This window comes from Lichenostomus cassidix, chromosome 2 (assembly GCF_008360975.1).
Source record: "Lichenostomus cassidix isolate B80296 chromosome 2, HeHo_3.0, whole genome shotgun sequence".
NCBI lineage: Eukaryota > Metazoa > Chordata > Aves > Passeriformes > Meliphagidae > Lichenostomus > Lichenostomus cassidix.
Genome location: NC_139482.1, coordinates 41561195 through 41571528, shown reverse-complemented (window position 1 = coordinate 41571528; position 10334 = coordinate 41561195).

The following is a 10334-nucleotide window of genomic DNA, read 5'->3' as shown; positions in this document are numbered from 1 at the left end:
TACATGCCTTGTATTTTTATTTGTATTGAGCAGGGAAGTTGTTGTGGTTCTCTGTTTTAGAAGGCTCAGTAACAAGTTTTTATTAAGTTGTCAAACTTAACCCCACAATGATCTCAAAAATGTCTGTTCTAAAACATCAAGACAGAAGCTGTGACTTCCTTAGGCCTTCAGTCCAGGGGCATTACTGGCAGTGCCTGTGGAGGTTTTGAAGATCAGTTGACAGTTTCTTCTAAGTAGTTAACTTCCATGGCACATGCCCTCCCTCAGTCCATCTAGCCCTGCTGATACTCCCTGTGCCCCTCCCACCTGTGCTAAGCAAGTGGGCCAGTCCCATCAGTTGTAGCCCAGCAATATTCCCTCTCTCAGCTCCTTGAAAGTAGGATGCCTTCAGGAATAAAAAAGTAGTGGGGGGTTTTGTTGTTTGGGTTGATTGACCCCTTACAGAGCTTGAGGAAAGAAGCAGCTGTCCAGTTTGACTGTAGAGATGATAAAAGGCCTGAGGGAAGTGAGTGGATGCAAACAAGACCTTGATGAGCTGTGAGGACTGATCCTAATGCCACCAAAAGCAGTGACTGCCCCTTGTCTTTGTGACACAGAGCAGACAACTGGAACTGGCTGGAGCAGAAGACATAAGCTGTAAAGAGTCTTTATGAAATAGACCATGGGATGTTTCCAGAAGTAATGGAAACTGACCTGGAATGGGGGCTGGAGAAGGCAAAGGTTGACAAGAGGGAATCTGACAGAGCTTAAGTGAAGTAGAAGCAGTGAAGTAGTTGCTGTAAAACATTTCTAGCCTGGGATGCATCTGAAGATTCTCACCATTCCTTCTAAGGAAAAAGAGCCAAAATCCTCTGGCAGAATGTGTCAGCCCTCAAAGGGTGGCAGGACTGGACCTCTGGTTTATTGCACCTAGCCTGGAGGAAACCATCAGGAAAGCAAGCTGCCATGCTGTGCCACCAGGGAGGTGTTTGGCTCACATGCCACAGGGGTGGGCCTTCCCACTTCTGTTGGATTTTGTTTTCCTGAGTTCAGAAGGAAATACATTATAAAATCTCTAAAGCTGCTCAGAAGTTAAGCAATACAAAAATGAAGGTTGGGTATAGGTCAGTAATTCACTAATGTAAGGTCTGGGTCTTAAAAGTGTTATTTTATAGTGTACTTTCTGTAAGTTGGTTTTGCTGCTGAATTCTCAAGTTGCCTTTACAAATGTACGGGCCTCTACATTTTTTTAACATACTTTAAGAACAGTGAGAAAAAAATAAGGTGGATGTTGTAGGTGTTTATTTGGACATGTTTGATTTATTTTGAAGACTGTCACATAAGTAACAATTATCTATTTAGGTAAATGTATATGGGTTAAATCTGTCAGAGTAAGATTTTCACTTCTAATGTTTTACATATGATGGGGGAAAAAAGGGGTTAGAACTCTGAAAATCTTTTAAAACAGTGGCAGGGTAGAAACACGATGATTTGAAACAGTTGTGTTTTTAAATAATGCAGAACACCTCAAATTCTGTTCAACAGGCAGTGCTATCACCACATTGTGGAAGTAGATTTGAATGAGTCCTAACATCGACCATAGTTCCATCCAGTACAACATTCCTGCTTGCTCTGTGACTGATGACTAAGAACTTTTGGTATAAAGTTTCAAGAAGCATCCTCTAAAAACAAATCTTAATATTAAATTAGGTGTAGTTGATGTCTGCTCTTTTAGTCATTATTGTTTGGCTTAGATTTGAGGTTTCCTACTGTTCAGAAATTTGCAGCATACATTTGCAAGGTAAGTAAGAAACCCTACCACTGATCAAAGAATTGAAGTGTGTGTTAGTTATCCATCATGAGTCAATAAACCATGATGCCCAGATCGTGTCATTCAGCCTCTGAGAGTGGTTTAGTATTTTAGTGCAGCTGCCAGAAGGAAATTCAATGCTAAAATAAAAGAGATGGGGGCTTGAGACAAAATTTATCACCTTAACAAGTTATTTTGATGCTCTTTAATACTGTGACCTTGAGATGCAGGCACTGGCAAACAACACTTTCCATTTTGTCAGGTGTCCGCGTAACATTTTACAGTATCAGTTCTTTGTGAATTCCAGTGTTACAGAACTCCTGCCTGTGTTTTAACAGCTGTGTATGAAAATTGCGTGAAATTGCATGCAAAAATGCCCATTTTGTCATTGTTCTTACGGCTGTTACCTGCTGTTATACAGTCTCCAGCACTACTAGGCTTGTATTCATGTTTTGTAAGACATTCAAAAGGTTGATAATGAATCCTGAGGAAGACTTGAAAAGGGACAATCTTTCAGAAGATTAGAGCTGATGTATCAAAGCATATCCAAAATTCATCAAAACTCTTCATGGAAAATGTAAATCTCATCTGCTAGATTTACAGATTTACGACAGCTAGAAAAACCTGAGGAAACTGAATTTTTTTAACTTAATAATTTCCAGTTATCTTTCTTAAAATACATAGTATTTGTCTGAAAAGTGTTATCTCAGTGACTCCTTGGACATACTCCTGTACTGTATGTGTGTAGTACACATAATACAAAGATAAGACTTACCTAGTGTTTTTTTATAAGCTTAACATTGCCCGGATTTGTAATAGAGAAGGGCAGGGGATTTTTCTGGGTATTTTTTATCAAAAAGGTAGCCTAACTGAGAAAGAGAAAACATAGATGTAAATAGAGTAAAAATGTTAATTTTAAAAGTTGAGAGAAAGAGGTAATCCTTTTCAGCTGCATCTAAATACTAGTGTAATTTGACTTTAAAATACTAGACTAAAACCTGGGATCTCGATTCTCTGCATGGAAAAAGTGTCTAGATCTCTGCCTGGAAAGCCCTGTTAAAACTACTGTATATACTGATGTAACAGGAAAATAATCTTGGTTTGCAGTTTGTCCTTTTCAGCTACATATTCCTTACACAGTTGTTTAAATACTGAATAATTTAGTACTTCATTTTTGCTAAATTCTCTGATGGGGTGCTGTGTCCAAGTAGCCAGACTGATTGATTATGATCTCAGCAATGTCTTTTAAACAAAATCCTTTAGATGATACTTTATTTAGTAGAGCTGAAATTTAATACTTTCTTGCCAGCTTTTATATTCTGAAAGTGTCTTTTCTCTGCTCTTCTATTTCCATAGCTTTTGGCTATTGTGTGGCTCCATATTTTAGCGACTTAAAGTGATTTTAGCCCTCTTTCTTTTTTAACATATTTACCAAAAGAGCACAGATTTAAATTTCTATGCTTGAACTGTGCTACCTACAGACCCCCCCAGCATGTCTGAAATTGAGCTGGTTATCCTCTTTGTAAGCTTCTCTTGGATTTTAACAGGGAATAAGATTTTGGAAAAGTGAGAGCAGCCAAAGTTTGTTCCAAATATTATGGCTGCAATGACAACATGGAACAGCTTTTAACATTGAGATTAAATAAAAAGAGCAGGGTTAATTTTTTTATTATTTAGTACCAACATGCCTACCTAGCTCCTCAGGACAACACAAGGCAATTTACTGTACATTAAGATACCAGTCAGCTTTAATTTCATTTTGATTGTTTCTCTTTCATCATCTGCTTTGTTATTTGATTTTTATATGTTGCAGGGACATAGTTGAGCAGTCAGCTAATGCCTGTGGTAGCTGTATGCACCCTCTCTCTGTAATGGGATATTCTGGGACCATTTACTATAAGCAGCAATCGGATGGGAACCTGATGTCCTCCCTCAAGACTGCTCTGTGATCTGGCGGCCACAGTTCAAGATCAAGGCGTTTCCTTGATAGTGCTTTCTCCAGCCCACACGTTATTTTACCCATCGGTTTGTCATGCTCCTGGGAACTTCTCATGTGGAGTTGTTGGGTTTTTTTTTAATGGAATGTTTCAACTTCATTGAGTCAGTGGGTCGCAGCTGTAGACTGAGTTTTTGAATCCTGCCTGTGTTATAATCCAAGGGCATGGGTAACTCCCATGTTCAGCTTGTATTTATTTCAGACAGTTCATTGAGACAAAGCTGCAACTTGTACGCAGTGCTAAAAAAAAGAGTAAATGCAAATCCTTCAATTTCACGCAATTAAAATTCCTATGAAGGAGGAGCACTAGACATAACTTTGATTTCTCTCACCAATTGGTAGCTAGGGCATTGTTGTACAGAGACCGTGTGATTTGGGGCTCACCCTGCTAGCAAGGATCTGTGAAGGTGACGTCTCAGAGAAGCAGAGCTACCAAGGGTGAGCTGATGTTGTCTTCATCAGGACTGCCTGCACAGCCCAGGGGAGGACATCTGACCACAGCAACCTCCCAGGTGGAGTGAGCTGAGGAGCCCTGCTTATCTAAAAAAATAAATAAGATTAAAATAAAAATAAGCACAGAAACAAAAGTGATCAATCACCTTTCTTAAACTACTACCTGGGTTCGTAGCAGTGCTGACAGAAGTAAAAGCTTACGGTGTTTTGAGCCAATTCTCTGATTCAGTTTTGCACAATTCAGAGAGAAGATTCCTGGAGGATGATGTTGCTGTCTTCGAAACAGTGAATCCCTCCAGCCAGGTGATATTTAAACACAGAGCCATTAGTGTATTGCATGATCAGATGCACATTCCTCTCTGTTTAATCTTTGAGCTTGCGAGACCTTCCTCTAAAGGTCACAAAGTGTTAATCTAGATGTGACTAACCAGTTCACAAAGGTTTTAGTAACAGGCAATCTTGTCTTGGTCAGTATTTGAGTGATGTCTGGAATAGCTAGATCTCTTGCACTCTGGATTACCACCAAAAAAAAAAAAAAAAAAAAAAAAAAAAAAAAAAAAAAAAAAAAAAAAAGTCAAATTAATGAATCAGAATTTAAATGCCCATATGGTTGCAAATGTTTTTTCACTGCTCAGGTCTTTGTTGCCTTGGCATGACAGACTTTGGAGGGAAAATAAGGTGTGCTGTAAATTGAGGGATATATGTGCATTCTGGTTTTAGCCAGAAATCTGTGCAATATTTTGAGATGGTGAAAAGTGGGTGGCACAAAAGGCCCTGCAGGTCTAAACCCCTCGTGGCCAAAGTCAAGATTTAAAAAAAATTACATACATACATACATTTATATATATATGTATATGTACATGTACATGTATATGTATATACTGCATGGTTCTTTCCATCTTTACTGGGTATAGAAACCATAACTGTAATCTTCTGGCAGGAGCCACATTTCATCTACAATTTATGCTCTGACCTAAAATGAGAAAAAGGAACAACCAAGTTTAGGATTGCTTCAGCTTGGCACTTACAAGTTTTTCCCATGTCCTTCCTAATACAGTTCATCATCACCAGCACTGAATGGCAGCTCTAAAGTACAGGCTCCAGCTAAGATTTCTAATCATAATTAAGTAGCATATCCCTAGCTGGGTGCTGGGGGAAAGTCATATACACCTTCCTGCATTTGCAGGTATCTTTAGACATCTTCAAGGAGTCCTAACAGACCTTCTCAGCTCATGGGTCTCTCTTAAAAGCCTTGAAATTTAGTCACGTCTTTATTTGAAAAATCTCTTGAAGATACTCTCTCAAACCCCAAAATGACAAGATACTCACTCATCCAAGTTAATCTGTGTAAATCTGTATAGGAAGCATATACATCTGCAGAGCTTGTTGGGACTAGAAGTTTCTTTTGGAGAAGGAAGAAACCTCACTGTTCTGGCTAGGTGTGTGTGCCCTGAATTTCTCCTTCATCAGGTTAGTTTTGATAAAGAGACTGTCTACACATCATAGACAGGTTTATTCTAAATGCCTATGTTCAAAAGCAGTTAAGAAAACAGGATGAGATTAGGTGTTGAGCACATCCCCGTTTTCCTTCCTCTCCAATTTTCATTTCAAGCATTAGTAAGGCTTTTCCACCTTGAGTATGGATCATTGGCTGAGATGGTGAGAGTTTGCCAAGAAATTGCACACCAGGGTTTCCAAAACTGCTTTCTGCTTCTGACAAAACAAAAGCTTCACTGGGCACAGACACTGTGTCCTAAACTCTCATGCTTCATCATAGCCCCACAAAATGTAGTCCATCTGCATTCAAATATGTTCTTGCATGCTGCATATCTCAGTGGTAGACTGTAGAATTTCTATACAAATACTGAGTCATCCATGGCACAGGGTACTTGGTAACTCCTCTTTTCCTTTTTGGTTTAAAGTTTGTACTGATTTTGTCACTCCCTCATTGTTCCCTTCTTTTATTATGTTCATTTATTCCAAAGAAAAAACAGCCTTTCTTGAGGACAAAGTTAATACTAGGTGAAACACAATTATGCAGTCATTAATGGAAGCCTAGGTGCAGTTAGCAATTACTTAAAATGGGCTGGATTTCCTAATGATTACATTGTTCTCTACAAATTTATTTTGCAGACAACTTGTTATACTGAATTTTTCTTGGATAATACATTTGTGAAACATTTGCAGCATCACCCTGAGGCACTAACAGAAATTGCCTCCACACTGATAAATAATTTAAATGGGTAAGATCTTGTACAGACCCTGTACACTCAAAAGGCCTCATCAGTTTCCAGCTTCTGGGGTGAAAAGGTGACCACAAAAGCAAGGAGAACTGCACTGCAAGATTTGAGCATTTGCATCATGGTGCTCTGTTAAAGTCATGGAACATGTAGGAAAGAGGCACAAACAGATGATATCTGAAAATAACTTGGAGTAGCTGTAAGCTGTGCTAATGTTGCCCTTTCTGCTTTATTAGTCATTGTACACTTCCTGCTAGCCAGGTTGTAACCTTGGGATTATTCTTTATATGATGAGTCTATTTAGAATGAAATTTTGTGTCCTATAACTTTAACCATAGCATAGGTGATTAAAAATTAATTTAATGCTCCTCTAGGATCTAACTCTGGAGGTAGCAAACAAGCATCTCAGTTATATATTGTCTTTAATTATTCATTAAGAACTATGGGGAGATTTTCTAGAACATATTTCTAGCAAAACTCAGAGCTGTTCTAATGCCAACGACAAAGCTCTGCTGCTTAGTTTAACAAAAACGGACATGATTTCCCTGTTGGATTTCTCTGTTTGAACTGTGTAATATTTTATCACGTTTAATAAAGTTTATTACAAATGTGAGTTGGTACAACAGAAATCCTCATGGTGAGGCTACAGCATCATTTAATTTTGAATGGACATTTTGCCAACAAGAATTTTAATTTATCACCATGTGTGTGAGCATAATAAATAGTTGAACACTCACAAAGCTTCAATATGGATAATTTTCTTGTACACTGGAGCCATTTTTTCATCAGTTTGCACTCCCAGTTGCATTTCTTCTATCCTATGTTATTCTGGTTTGGACTTTGTCGTTGCTGCTGATTGTTCTTGGTAAAGCAAAGCTGTTTTCCTCAAATACTGTCAGTGCTGCATCCTCATTGTGGAAAAGGGTCTCATTCCACCTTGTGCACCAGATGTTCAGGTGCATAAATGTACAAGGGTCTATGGGAAGAGTGTATCCATGAAAATGTCAATATTTTGAGAGCCAGAGCTGAATTTAGGGTGTTAAAATAGCGTAACCTCTTGTCTGAATACTTGTTCCAGTATTTTGTTTTCTTTTTGGTTGTTCTGTTTTCTTAAACATATACTCTTATCCATAAGTAAACTTTTAAAAGTTTATTAACTAATGCTGAAGTTTCCAGTGGAGAATTGTGCCAGAGTTACTGTAAGCTAAATGCATACTTAAAATACTGTCAATTTTGTGAAGTTCCTGTGTGGCTTCAATGAAGTTCTTTCTCATTTACACCACAGCTAATATGTTTTACAATATTTCTCCTTTCTTGAAAGATTGCATAGCATTTCTGTAACCCCTGCTGGATGCTTTGCAGCCAGAAATTACCATTGAAACAATAGTGCACCAAGTGTCCTGAATTTCTTTGTAGATTTTTAATTCCTGCTATGAACAGGTAAAATGCACAGATTTTGTGAAAAATACCTTTTTCCTTTAACATCTTATTTTGAAAGGTAAAGCTTGCTTTGTCCTGTAATCTTACTGTCCTAACAGGAGGGCACAACATGAAGGAGAAGATGCCTCTTGGAGAAAGGTGCTGGCTATGTGCATTCTCAGTCGTGTGCTGCTTCTATTAACTGAAGTTATACTTAAGGGAACACCTGGGCCAGTCTCCATGTATTCCCTGCCTATGTTTCATTTCCAGATGTTCTGCTTTTTTAAAAGCTGGATCCTCTGCTATATTTCCAGCAAACAGAAGATGTGAGATTGTATTACATGATCCAGCAGATCAGAAAAATTCAACAGGCTCCAGCCCAGAGGGGGCCTGTGAGCACATGAGCTGTGCTCAAGGGGACCATGGGGACCCCCAGCTCTCCTTCCCTGGCATGAGCTCCACTCATGCTACAAATTTTCTGAGGTCTGGTCCTTGTGAGAGGAAATCCATGCATATTAGTGGATTTCTCCACCCACATCATTTCTACCATCTCCATGAACCAGCATTTTAAGAACCCGCTGATACACAGAAAGATCAGGAAAGCAAAGGCACTGCCAGCAGTTTCTGACTATCCTTCATGTCATGAGCTCTGGGGAGAAGCAGCACTTGGTCCTGTGATGTGCCTACAGTGGAGACCAGGTAAGGATCAGAGTCTGCCTGCAGGAATTTAAGAGACCTGAGTGAGAGTATTTCAGTCATTCATGTCATGGTTTGTTTGCAGGTCCCCTCCAGACAGCCTGGGATGTCATGAGGGACCTGGGGGACAGTGCTGTGTGCTCATCAATCAGCAATCAGCAATCAGCAATGCCTGGGGAGTGCAAGGACCTGCAATGAGCAGGGATATCTTGGTAAGGTGAGGGGCTGGATGGTGTGAAACCTCTCCCCAAGAGCTAGGACTCCCCACATGAGGGAAAACATCCTCTGTGGGGAGCGCAGCCAGGAGAGCTGCAGGCTGCATGGAGTTTGGAAAGGAACCCCATGGGCAGGGAGAGCAGGGCTTTGGGCAGGAGGGCTGTGGGCAGCAGCTTTGCACCATGCTGTGTGAGCACGAGAGCTGTGCTGAGGCTGAGGGCTGCAGACCAGCACCAGGGATGTTGATTCCTTGCCAGAGTGACTCAGGACATGTGGGCTGGCTGGGCTACTCCTGCTCACCTGCTTGTAAAAAACATGTCAGTCTCCCAGAAATGCTTCTTTACGATGGAAATTCTTCGGTTTGGTTCAGGATAACTGTGAGAATTGCAGTCATCCTGGCATGGAAGAGTCACATCTAAAAAGACCACACAATCCCCACACCTCTCTGCTCTAAGCCCTATGAATGGGCCTGCTCATAGGGCAGAAGTGGGTGCAGGCTTCTCCCATTTGCCCACTTCTTATCTGCAGATAAAAAGCCCTTATCTCCAGGCCTTATAGGTTTCTTTTCCTTCCTGAGTAAGGGCAGTGATGGTCAGCAAGCAGCATCCCTAAGATGCTGCCAAAGGAGAGCAAAAGTTTCAGAGGAAGTGTCCTGTTACAGCAAAGGTGACCACGAGACCCCACCACATCCCACCCACTGCCCATCAGGCACCCTCAGGATGGGCTAAACAGCTTCCTTTCCATCAGCACCATGTGCTGCCCTCCACCAACTCTAGGCAGCAATTCCTCAGTGCTCACTGAGGCACAACACTCCTTTCCCAACACCATCATGCATTGCCACTGCCATTTCCCTCCAGGGGCACAGCCAGGCCCCTCAGCTCCAGACCCTTAAGCTGCAGTGAACGACATGCTGTTTAGGGCTCTACTGGCCAGTAAAATTAATTATATCCTGTCTTTTTTTTATAGCACATTCAAAGACAGAGACATCCAGGTTTTGTGTATCTTGAGGGTTGCATTCAGTCTCTCTGTCCAGGTGAACCCTTTGGGTCATCTTTTAAATAGAACTTTTTTTTTTTTTTAACTTAGCTATTTAAATGATAAATCCACTGTGAGGTGTGGCCCAATGGAGAATGAATCTCTCAAACGTTTTAACAAAGGATAGTAGGGTGTGTAGGACCTGGAGCTCTGTCCTGCCAGAGGAGCAGCCCTGCCAGCGCGATGAAAGATATTCCACTAGAGGATTTCTGACACATGCTGCCCCTACATTTCTGGTATTTATTATAGAGGGAAGGGAAGACAAAAGCTCAAGGGAAAACAAAAATCTAGGTCTGCCTCAGGTTATTATAAACTGAGAATTGATAGGCAGGCTCAATTGCCTGTTGCTAAGCAGCCAAGAGAATTGGTTGACCATACCCTGGGCCTTTCAAAGAAAAAACACAAAGCAGAAAGCTCTGTGTGTGTGTGTATGTGTGTGTGTTCGGTATATGAAATAATATGTAAATATCATATTGGAATACAGACTCCC